The 11025-nt window shown below is 52.1% G+C and overlaps 1 pseudogene; it reads left to right on the top strand.

Moving 5' to 3' along the window:
• Nucleotides 1-244: 244 nt before the first annotated feature.
• Nucleotides 245-4915, top strand: LOC145515748 (ubiquitin carboxyl-terminal hydrolase 17-like protein 6; annotated as a pseudogene).
• The last annotated feature ends 6110 nt before the right edge of the window (nucleotides 4916-11025 follow it).

Raw genomic sequence — 11025 nt, 5'->3', positions numbered from 1 at the left:
ACCAAAGCAAGCCCGTCCAGGCTCTGCTACAAGTCTGCTCTCTGGTTCCTGCAGACAGACCTGCAGGGAACAGGGGCCGTGAGTCCCATTCTGATGGTGTTCTGTGGAATTTCCATGAGACCCCTCTTTGCCCTGTTCTGAGCAAATGACTGGTCAGTCCATGCTACCGTCAGCCCACAAGCAGGCTGAGAGGCTGAGGCTCTGAGCAGTGAAGTGACCCACCTGGAAGAACAGACATGCGGCCATGGAGCGAGGTGTGTGCCCCCCGCCCAGGATGATGGCCCACTCACAGCAGGTTCACGTCTGCCCCTTCAACCCCTACAGGTGCAGCTCACAGAGCCTCCTCTTAGGGGGACTCACTCACTGTCTTTTACCGGGGCTCCTGTCTCACATCCTGTCTCTGGGATCATCCGGAAGGCTTTTCCCTTGAGGCGGATTCAGTCTCACGTCTCCAGGGCTGCTTTCCTGGGTCACAGTCACCACCTGCCTGTCCACTCCCAGCTCAGACCACAAAGGCCCCCTCAGGCCCTGAGCCCACTGGCTCTGTCTGGGCGCTCACTCTCCTCGGGCCTGACCCTTTCATCTAACAGCCCCTTCAGGGTCTCCAGGAGCTCCCACCACCCAGGGCAGTCTGTCTTCTCTGTCCTGGGGAGGCCTCTGTGGTGTCAGGTGCAAGGAGCAATAGCTTCCTGTGGAGCCTCCCACACACAGCACAGTGGCCAGCACCCACCTACCGACCTTTTCTCTCTGGATGGGCCGAGGGTGGGTTCAGGGGCCCCACTACGTGTCCTGGTTCTCATCTCACCCTGGTGCTGCTCACGGTGGAGTCGCTAAGCTACTCTGTGCCAGTGCACAGAGAGGGTGCCCATTCACACTCGCCTCCCGGGAGCACAGGATTCTGGTGGGCAGGCTCCTTCAAGGGTAATGCGCTCACCTTGTCAGGTACCCGCAGAGCTCAGCACCCAGGAACCGAATACAGAGCCCTCGTTGCAGAGCACCCCTGGTCCACCTGTTGGTCAGGTCTGAACCTGAGCCCCTCAGAGCAGGACCTGAACTAACAGCAGCTCCTGGACAGGGCTGTGACCCTGCGCTTTACTGTGCAGCCTCCCTCCACCGAGTCTTCCAGAGACTTACCCTGAACCCGTGCACTGGGCCCTGTCTCCACACCCCACCCCTCCTCTCCCTACACGTGGGTTCCCCTCATTAGGAGAGGAAATTCTTGAAACTACCTCCCACTTGTGGGCCGGATAAAATGTTTAGAAAACAAGCCAGAGCTCATCATCATCACCCAATTTCCTCTGCCCCATCGCCTCCAACAGACTTACTGCTTGCCTCATTCACACGCTCTGAAGAAGAAGAAGAAGGAGAAAAATGGTGATTGGAGCGGCATGGCAGAGGAAATGGGAAGATCTCCTTATGCTGGGGGAAATCCGTGCAAAAGAGAGAAAAATACTGGCTGACTTCACTTCTTTGTGCCATGGGAAAGAGGAAAAAGGACAGCAAGGTTGTGAGCACTTGGATCATAAAGCACAAAGTGGTAGGGTCCTGGGATGGGATGGGGGAGCGGGAGGTGGGAGGGGTGCAATAGGCTAAGGAAGAAAGCGGGGTCAGGGCTGTTATCTCCTAGTGAGGATCAACAGAATCAACACTTAAGCTATGGTAAACCCCTGAACTGTGGAACCCCCATAGTCTTGGAAGGCAAGCGTAATGTAAAGGATGGGAGGAAAACAAACACACATATTACACACCAAGAAGGAAACCAACAGTCGTCCTAGTCCAGGAGGGAAATCTGTTTTTACCTTGAGTTATAGTGTATTTTGAGCCCCTGAAGTGGAAAGACGACTCTATAAGTCAATTAGTGTATTTAAAATAGAAAAAGAGAATAAAAACAACAAAAAATAATAAAATGAATACAAACTCGAAAAACAAAAGAGCGAAAAACCAAAAAAAAAAAGGAAGAAGGAAAAGGTAAAAAAAAAAACAGGCAACAGAGAGAGAAAATGAGCTGATGAAATGAATCCAAAGCTGCAGCAAGCCTATGCCTTTCTAATTGAGCTCGCTTTGGGCCATGACCAATGGCCCTGAAGGGAGAAAAGCATATGTGCCACACTCTCAGCATCTTTTGGTGCTAGGACCCTGAACGCTAGAAGAGTGGCTAGTGAGAAACTATAGAAATTGGAGTGGACCTCACTTGAGAGCAAAGTTGAGGTAAGGGTTTATTTTTGTCCGGGGAGAGGTTGTCCTCAGGCAGGGGTCTGGGGTGGGGAGACCTGTTAAAGTGAGAGGGTAGGTGGGCAGACATGTTTCCACAAGTGTGTTAGGATCTGAGTGGTGAGCCCACGGAATTCCTCCCCAGCCCGCATTTGTGTGCTGAACTTGGAAGCCCTGCAGTGAATCTCTAGCGGGCAAGGCTGGAAGGCAAAATGCCCCCGAATCATTTGCCTCCAGATCTCTTTGGTCCAGGGCCAGATCGGAGGTGCATGTGGGGCTTCATCAAGGGGAATTCCCCGACAAAAGTGTCGGTGGTTGGATGTCGGGAGTGGGAGTGAGCACGCCCTCAGACACCTCAGCCAATGAGGAGCTTGCACTTGCGGCGGTGGGGCTGTGGGAAAGCCATCAAAGGACCAATGGGACGAGGCCCAGGCCCTTTTTTGGAGATGGACCATCTGAGAGAAGGAGGCGTCATCATGCAGCTGCAGGAAAAAGATAGAAACCCTCGTGGGCTTTTTTTTGCAGAGACCTGGGGGCTGCTTCTGTGCATGGGGGAGGTGCGAGTCTATCTCCCTTCAACGTCTTAGCTGGAGGGCCAGGTTGTCGGCCCAGAACCGCTGGTGCAAATGCCCTTCGGGGACCCTCTGTACCTGAGAGGCCATCGCTGGCGGTTGGGCGCCCCCAGTTGAGTGACTTGGCTCCTGGGTCAGCAGGGCTGGCGCCCGGCCAGAAAGTATCCCTGAGTTGAAGGGGGCCGTGGGGGTGGGGGCTGGGCTTCAGAATCTGGGGAACACCTGCTACGTGAATGCAGTGCTGCAGTGTCTGAGCCACACGCCACCCCTGGCCAGCTGGATGGTATCCCAGCAGCACCCCACCCTCTGTCCGGCCCGCACCTCCTGCACCCTCTGTGCCATGTGAACTCACATGACCTAAGCCCTCCTTCACCCGGGAGAGGTGAACCGGCCCTGCAAGGTCCTGCTGGCGGCCTTCCACAGACACCAGCAGGAAGATGCCCACGAGTTTTTGATGTTCACTCTGAATGCCATGCAGCAAGGGTGCTTGAGCGCATCCCAGCCGTCGGGCCATCCCTCCGAGAACACCGCCCTCATCCGTCAGATCTTTGGGGGGACTTGGAGGTCTCAGATCCAGTGTCTCCACTGCCTGGGTGTTTTGGACACATTCGAGCCTTATCTGGACATCAGCCTGGATATCATGGCGGCTCAGAGTGTGGAGCAAGCTCTGAGAGAGTTGGTGAAGCCAGAGAAGCTGGACGCTGAAAATGCCTATGACTGTGGCATTTGTCTCCGGAAGGCACCTGCCACCAAGAGGTTGGCTTTGTACAGCACCTCCCAGGTCCTGGTGCTGGTGCTAAAGTGGTTCACACAGGTGAGTAGGGCAAAAAGGGCTCAGGAAGTGCGCTATCCCCAGTGCCTCAACGTGCAGCTCTACACATCTGAGCGGAAGGCAGGGCCACTGTGCTACGTGCTCTATGCCGTGCTGATACACTCCAGATGGAGTTGTGAGTGAGGACACTGCTTTTGTTATGTACGAGCAGGCAACGGCCAGTGGTATAAGATGGACGATGCCAAGGTGACCGTCTGTGATGAGACTGCTGCCCTGAGCCAGAGTGCCTACGTCCTCTTCTACACCTGGGAGGGTGCATCGGGAGGGAGCGCTGGGGGAGGGCCAGCGGTCCCCCTCAGGGCTGACCCCACAGACCCTGGGGAGCCTGCAGGAGATGCCAGCGGCAGAGCTCCTGGGTCAGAGGTGTCCCCAGGGGACACAGGGGTCGAAGGAATAAGCTTAGAGCAGTGGAGACGTCTCCAAGAACACAACCGAGCGAAGCCTGCCTTCGACCTCCAAAAGGTCCAGTCTGCCCTGCCTGCCGATGCAGTCGTGGTTCACCAGTCCAAACATGGAGGGAGAAATGGCAAGCTGTCCAAACAGGAGCACGAGCGGTTTGACCGTCCCAGCACGGACGCCCCGCCTCCAGGGCCGATGAACGTCGACAACGGCCCTTGTGCCAGCGGGAGGGCCAGAGCAACCAAGAGGAAGAACAGGAAGGCACGGCCATGTCTGGGGCTGTGGTGGTAGGTCGGCTGTTACACACATGCGTGCAGACACCCACGCCCCCTTGCGGCACGCACTGTGTGATGCACCAAGAGTTCCTCTGGGCGGGGTCCAGGATGCAGCCTCCTGGAAAACGTCGGGGCCTGGAGTGTGCCCGGGGCCTCAGTGTTCACTTGGAACGTGTTCGTGCCTGAGCGCCTGAGCTCTGGAGGGCTGGCTCTGATGGGAAATTACTGGAGAGGATGGGATGCGTGACCGGGCCTGAGCAAGGTCCGAGATCCTCCCGCTTCTGCGTGGGTGGGAGAGTCCTCCCTGGATGGGGTGTGTGTGGGTTTGCCTTTCTTCCCCCGTCTCCATTCACGGGCCACACCGCTGGCTGCTGGTGAGTGACGTGGCCTGGAGACGCCTTACAGAAGGCTCACAGCCAGCCGAGCAAGGAGATGATGTCCTGAGCCCTTCGGGGGGCAGGGAGGAGCGGGTTCAGGTCCATGAATTGTCTCCTTCCGGCCAGTCAGGCTCTCAAAAATGCCCCAAACTTCGAGCAGGGTCCGGGGAGAAGATGGGCAACCAGGATTTATGTGTGGATGTCCTTGGGAGGCCTAGTGCTACGTTAGAAAGGGTCCGGCAGGAATGAGAAGGGGATCCGTTCGTCACCTGCAGGACGCTCGTCCACAAAGATCCCTGGTGCTCCATTTCCGGTGCAAGGAGTATGCTGGAGAACCTTCAAGTGCCAAACAGGAGAAGCGATCCACAATGCCACGAGTACCACCACCAGCACCACCAGCACCAACATGAAGGCCAAGGGGAGAAAGGCAACCCAACGAGTTTCCCAAAGAAATTTCTCCATCAGCGTTGCACTGGTGCCTAAGTGGAGATAGGTCATGCAACATTCATTTCTGAAAGCAAAGGTCCTCCCTGCGCTGAGGAAAGACCCAGTCCTACTCTAGATTGTGATAGCAAGACAAGTGAACATCCAACTCTGCCCATCCTATCTGTCAGTCAGTTGTCTCATCCAGCTTGGCCCCAGACAAATGCCGATGGACGCGATGAGATGGGGCCGGCCTCCAAAGTGTCTGGGGCGGTGGGGAAGCTGTCCTAGCCTTGCTGCTTTCTCGACTGCCTTGTGATCCCGCTAACTGGTGTGTGTGGGGGAGCCTGAGGACCCTTATCGGTCACCTCTTGCGGTTTATTTCTTTCTCTTGGTTGTTGGCTTCAAACCCAAAACCCTCCATCAAACGGTGGACTGGGAAAGTGCGATTTAGCATCTCAGACCTAGAGGGACAACTGGGCTCCTGACCCAGCTAGTCGCCTGGGCAAGGGACAGAGAACCTTCTGTGGGCTTTTCCCCCCAGCACAGTTACCTACAGCACACCACGCTTTTCACAAGTAGGGAGCAAAAAGAATGATAAACAGTATCTTCCCCCAAGAACATGAGCAAGAGTGCCCTGGACGAGGAAGTGGAGCCACCCACAGCCCGCCCTCATCATCACCACACATCTTCCTCTACTCCATCGCCTAAATGAACTTACTGCTTGCCCCATCCACACCCTCTGAAGAAGAAGAAAAAGGAGAAGAATGGTGATTGGAGTGGCGAGGCAGAGGACATGGGAAGGTCGCCTTATGCTCGGGGAAATCCATGCAAAAGAGAGAAAAATACTGGCTGATCTCGCTTATCTGTGCCACGGGAAGGAAGCAAAATGACAGCAAGGATGTGAGCACTTGGATCATAAAGCACAAAGTGGTAGGGTCCTGGGATGGGATGGGGGAGCGGAGGTGGGAGGGGTTCAATAGGCTAAGGAAGAAAGTGGAGTCAGGGCCGTTCTTTCCTAGTAAGGATCAATGGAATCAACACTTAAGCTATGGTAAACTCTTGGACTGTGGAACCCCCATAGTCCTGGAAGGCAAGCATGATGTCCAGGACGGGAGAGCAAACAAACACACATGTCACACACTAAGAAAGAAACCAACAGTCATCCTAGTCCAGGAGGGAAATCTGTTTTTACCTTGAGTTATAGTGCGTTTTGAGCCCCTGAAGTGGAAAAACGACTCTATAAGTCAACTAGTGTATTTAAAATAGAAAAAGAGAATGAAAACAACAAAAAAATAATAAAATGAACACAAACTCCAAAAAAAAAAAAAAGAAGGAAGAGGTTTAAAAAAAAAAGGCAACGGAGAGAGAAAAGGAGCTGATGGAAGGAATCCAAAGTTGCAGCAAGCCTATGCCTTTCTAAATGAGGTCACTTTGGGCCATGACCAATGGCCCTGAAGGGAGAAAAGCATATGTGCCACACTCTCAGCATGTTTTGGTGCTAGGACCCTGAAGGCTAGAAGAGTGGCTAGTGAGAAACTATAGAAATTGGAGTGGATCTCACTTGAGAGCAAAGTTGAGGCAAGGGTTTATTTTTGTCTGGGGAGGGGTGGTCCTCAGGCAGGGGTCTGGGGTGGGGAGACCTGTTAAAGTGAGAGGGTAGGTGGGCAGATGTATGTTTCCACAAGTGTGTTAGGATCTGAGTGGTGAGCCCATGGAATTCCTCCCTACCCGCATTTGTGTGCTGAACTTGGAAGCCCTGCAGTGAGTCTCTAGTGAGCAAGGCTGGAAGGCCAAATGCCCCCAAATCATTTGCATCCAGAGCCCTTTGGTCCAGGGCCAGATCAGAAGTGCATGTGGGTCTTCATCAAGGGGAATTCCCCGAGAAAAGTGTCGGTGGTTGGATGTCGGGAGTGGGAGTCAGCATGTCCTCAAGGTCAGGACAGTTCTTTCCTAGTAAGGATGAAGGTAATCAGCACTTCAGCTATGGTAAACCCTTTGATTGTGGAACCCCCATAGTCCTGGAAGGCAAGCGTAATGTGAAGGATGGGAGAGAAAGCAAACAGAAATGTCACACACTAAGAAGGATACCAGTAGTCATCCTCTTCTAGGATTGAAATCTTCATTCATTTCAGTTCAGTTCAGTAGCTAGCTAATATCTGTCCCTTTGAGACCTCATGGACTGCAGCTCGGCAGGCTTCCACATCCATCAACTAGTCCCAGAATTTACTGTATCTAATTTCCATTGTGTTGGTGGTGCCATCCAGCCATCTCATCCTGTGTTGTCTCCTTCTCTTCCTGCCTTCAATCTTTCCCAACATCAGGGTCTTGTCAAATACATCAGTTCTTTGCATCAGGTGTCCAAATTATTGGAGTTTCAGCTTCAGCATCTGTCCTTCCAATGTATATTCAGAACTAACTTCCTTTAAGATTGACTGGTTATATCTCTTTGTAGTCCAAGGTACTCTCAAGAATCTTCTCCAACACCACAGTTCAAAAGTATCCGTTCTTTGGAGCTCAGCTTTCTTTATAGTTCATTTCTCTCATTCCTACATCCCTATTGGGCAAACCATAACCTCAACTAAATGTACCTTTGTCAGCCAAGTAACCTCTCTGCTTTTTCATATGCTGTCTTGGTTCGTCATACCTTTTTTCCCATGGAGCAAGCGTCTTTTAATTTCATGGCTACAGTCACCATCTGCAGTGATTTTGAAGCCCCAAAATAATATAAGCTGAGTTCTCAGCCACAACAGCAAAGAGACTGAGGCAGAAGCATCCAGATAAGCCATTTCTGGCCCACAGACTGTGAGGAGTTTAATCGTCAAGGTTTATAAGTGTAGTCTTGGAGTAATGCTGTCAGAGAGGAGCAGAAAGCACAGTCTACCAGGAATCAGGAACTGACCCCACCACTCACCACCATCTCCTTCCAGCCTCCCTCCAGACACAACGCTCACCTTCCTAGCCTCACCTGGGTAGCTCACTTCTGCCTTCAAGCTTCTGTGTGAGGGCTGCCTTCTCTCAGAAGTGCTTATCCTAAAGCTGTGCAGGCCTGGCTCCTTATTTTCATCCTGGTCACTGCAGCAAGGGCTCTCAGACCCTCCTGACCAGTGACTCCAAGCCCTCCCTCACAATGCCCTTCTTTATTTTCAGTATAGCACTTGTTTTCTTTTTCCTTTACACGTCCCGCTTCCATATTTTTCTTTTTCCTCGCTCCAGGCCGAGAGCTCCTTGGAAGGCAGGGGCACTGGTCATTTCCAGCACTGCTCTCGGGACCACTGAGTCACCTGGCACACAGTGAGCGCTCAAAGCATGAGTGTTGAGTAGATAAACGGGAAGATACTGGGGCTCCCCTTCCTCTTCTGTCCCAGTCAGTCTTTTGAGCTGATCACTCTTACTAGGAAGATCATGCTGTTTCTGAGGCGGGGGCATGGCCAGAATGACCTCCGCCATTCTTTTTCTCGCTCCAGTTGCTCCAGCAAAGCTCAGCCCGCAACCCTGACCCAGGACGCCACTGCCTCCTGGCGGCCCGCGCTAGCATTGCAGGACTACCTCCAACCTTCATTCACGTCTTCAAGGCGGAGGGTCCAGAGTTCCAGAGGCAAAAGTGTACTTCAGGCAGGCTCCCAGGGATGTGGAAAAGACCCAGGAATCTCCTTCTGACTTTTCATTTCCTCTTCTCTCTTTGGTGTTTAGTTCATTCATGTTGCATCCTCAGCTCAGATAGGGCAATAATTTCCTCCTACTTCCAAATTAGAACCTATAGAACCCAGTTAGGACTGGTCTTCTTTCTGGAACCCTGACTCTGGGTCCACAACTGTGCCCTCTCCTGCTCACCACAAGCCCTCGTTCCTTCAGCTCCTCGCTCCTCTGAGGGACCTCTGTGAGTGGAAAGCATTTTTCCAAGCTCTCAGAACACAGTGGTCAATGGTGGAGAACCAAGGTCAACAGACTTCCCAAGCACACTGACTGAACCCCTGGGGAGTCCAATAGCAAGCACACAATGTGTAGGAAAGGAAAGCAAGTCCTTCTCTCCTGTAGCACCGTCTATACTGGGGAATGGGGTGTGTGCTCAGTGCGGTTTTAAAAGCCCAGAAAGGTGGATTGTAGCACTGAGACCGTGTTCACTGGAGAACACTATGGAGAGGGGCCACACCCAGGCAGGACTAAGGGAATGTGGAGAATCCCCCTCATGCTTTGGACTTCTGAACACATTGCCCATTGCTGGGAGTGGGGTATGGATGCCCCTGACCCATGGCAGAGCTGCCTCCAGCCCTTCCTGCTCTCCCCAGCGCTGACATTGGGTGTTCTCTTCCTTTACTACCTCACATCGCCCCCCACCCCACCCCGGAACTCTACTTCTGTGCCTGCTTGTGTGAGCATGGAAATGCTCAGAGAATAATGACCCAAATGGGGCCAGGTTGGTAGAGTTCACCAGGAACTTAGGGTTTCTCATTTCCAAACCAAGCATGATGGATAGGACTGCAAACTGGCGTAGGGAACTTGAGTCCTCACTTTTCTACTGGCCTCTGCTCACATACTGTGTTCTAGGAAAGTCTGCCTCTTTCTGGGCTTTAGTTTTCAAATTATATCAAGAGGGCTTGGATAAAAAGCTGCATAAGCGCATGCACAGACAAACGTGTTCTCTGACTCCAGCAACAATAGATGGGTTGTTGGCATGAGTGGACCGAGGAGGCCTGTGTTCCTGACATGGGCAGAGGCAGGTGAGAGTACAGCAGGAGTGGCCGGGACACCTGTCCTGTCCCAGCACAAGCCAGAGGGCATGAACGGGACTGGGGACAGTGAATGCACCTGTGCCTCACCTCCCTGCACAGTCATCGACACTGGACCAAGGGCTCTGCTCAGAAGGTGAGTGCTTTCTGATACCCCCACCTGCAGCCTCTAAAAGGCCCACATTTTCTGGAGCCTTGAGGACAAAGATAATTCAAATGTAAGTGGTTCCCAGCAAATAAATAGAATGTGGAAGGGATATTTGCAGTGTATCAGTTCAGTTTTGTTCAGTCGCTCAGTCATGTATACACTCAGGCTATGAAAACATGCCCCATGATGTACCATACATTTCCTCTTTACAATGAGTGAAATAAGTCCAAGGAACATACCTGTATTTGAAATCATATGTTGGTGATGGAAACCCCACAAATTAAAGATTGCAGGGTCCTAGAATCTCTGACTGGAGGAAAATCAACAAGAAGAATCACTTGATATTTGAAAGCCCTTCAGTTCAGCTCAGTTCAGTCCCTCAGTCGTGTCCAATTCTTTGCAATCCCATGGACTGCAGCATGCCAGGCCTCCCTGTCCGTCGCCAACTCCCAGAGTTTACTCAAACTCATGTCCATTGAGTCAGTGAGGCCATCCAACCATCTCATCCTCTCTCACCCCCTTCTCCTCCCACCTTCAATCTTTCCCAGCATCAGGGGCTTTTCCAGTGAGTCAGTTCTTCACTCAGGTGGCCAAAGTATTGCAGTTTCAGCTTCAACATCAGTTCTTCCAAAGAATATTCAGGACTGTTTTCCATTAGGATGGACTGGTTGAATCTCCTTGCAGTCCCAGCGACTCTCAAGAGTCTTCTCCAACACCACAGTTCAAAAGCATCAATTCTTTGGTGCTCAACCTTCTTTATGGTCCAATTCTCACATCCATACATGCCTCCTACAAAAGTCATAGCCTTGACTAGATGGACCTTTGTTGACAAAGTAATGTCTCTGCTTTTTAATATGCAGTCTAGGTTGGTCATAACTTTTCTTCCAAGGAGTAAGTGTCTTTTAATTTCATGGCTGCAGTCACCATCTGCAATGATTTTGGACTCCCCCCAAAATAAAGTCTGTCACTGTTTCCACTGTTTCCCCATCTATTTGCCACGAAGTGATGGGACCAGATGCCATGATCACAGTTTTCTGAAAGTTGAGCTTTAAGCCAAC

Source organism: Giraffa tippelskirchi, chromosome 1 (assembly GCF_054371585.1).
Source record: "Giraffa tippelskirchi isolate mGirTip1 chromosome 1, T2T-mGirTip1v1.2.pri, whole genome shotgun sequence".
NCBI lineage: Eukaryota > Metazoa > Chordata > Mammalia > Artiodactyla > Giraffidae > Giraffa > Giraffa tippelskirchi.
This window is presented reverse-complemented; position numbering and strand designations above follow the sequence as displayed.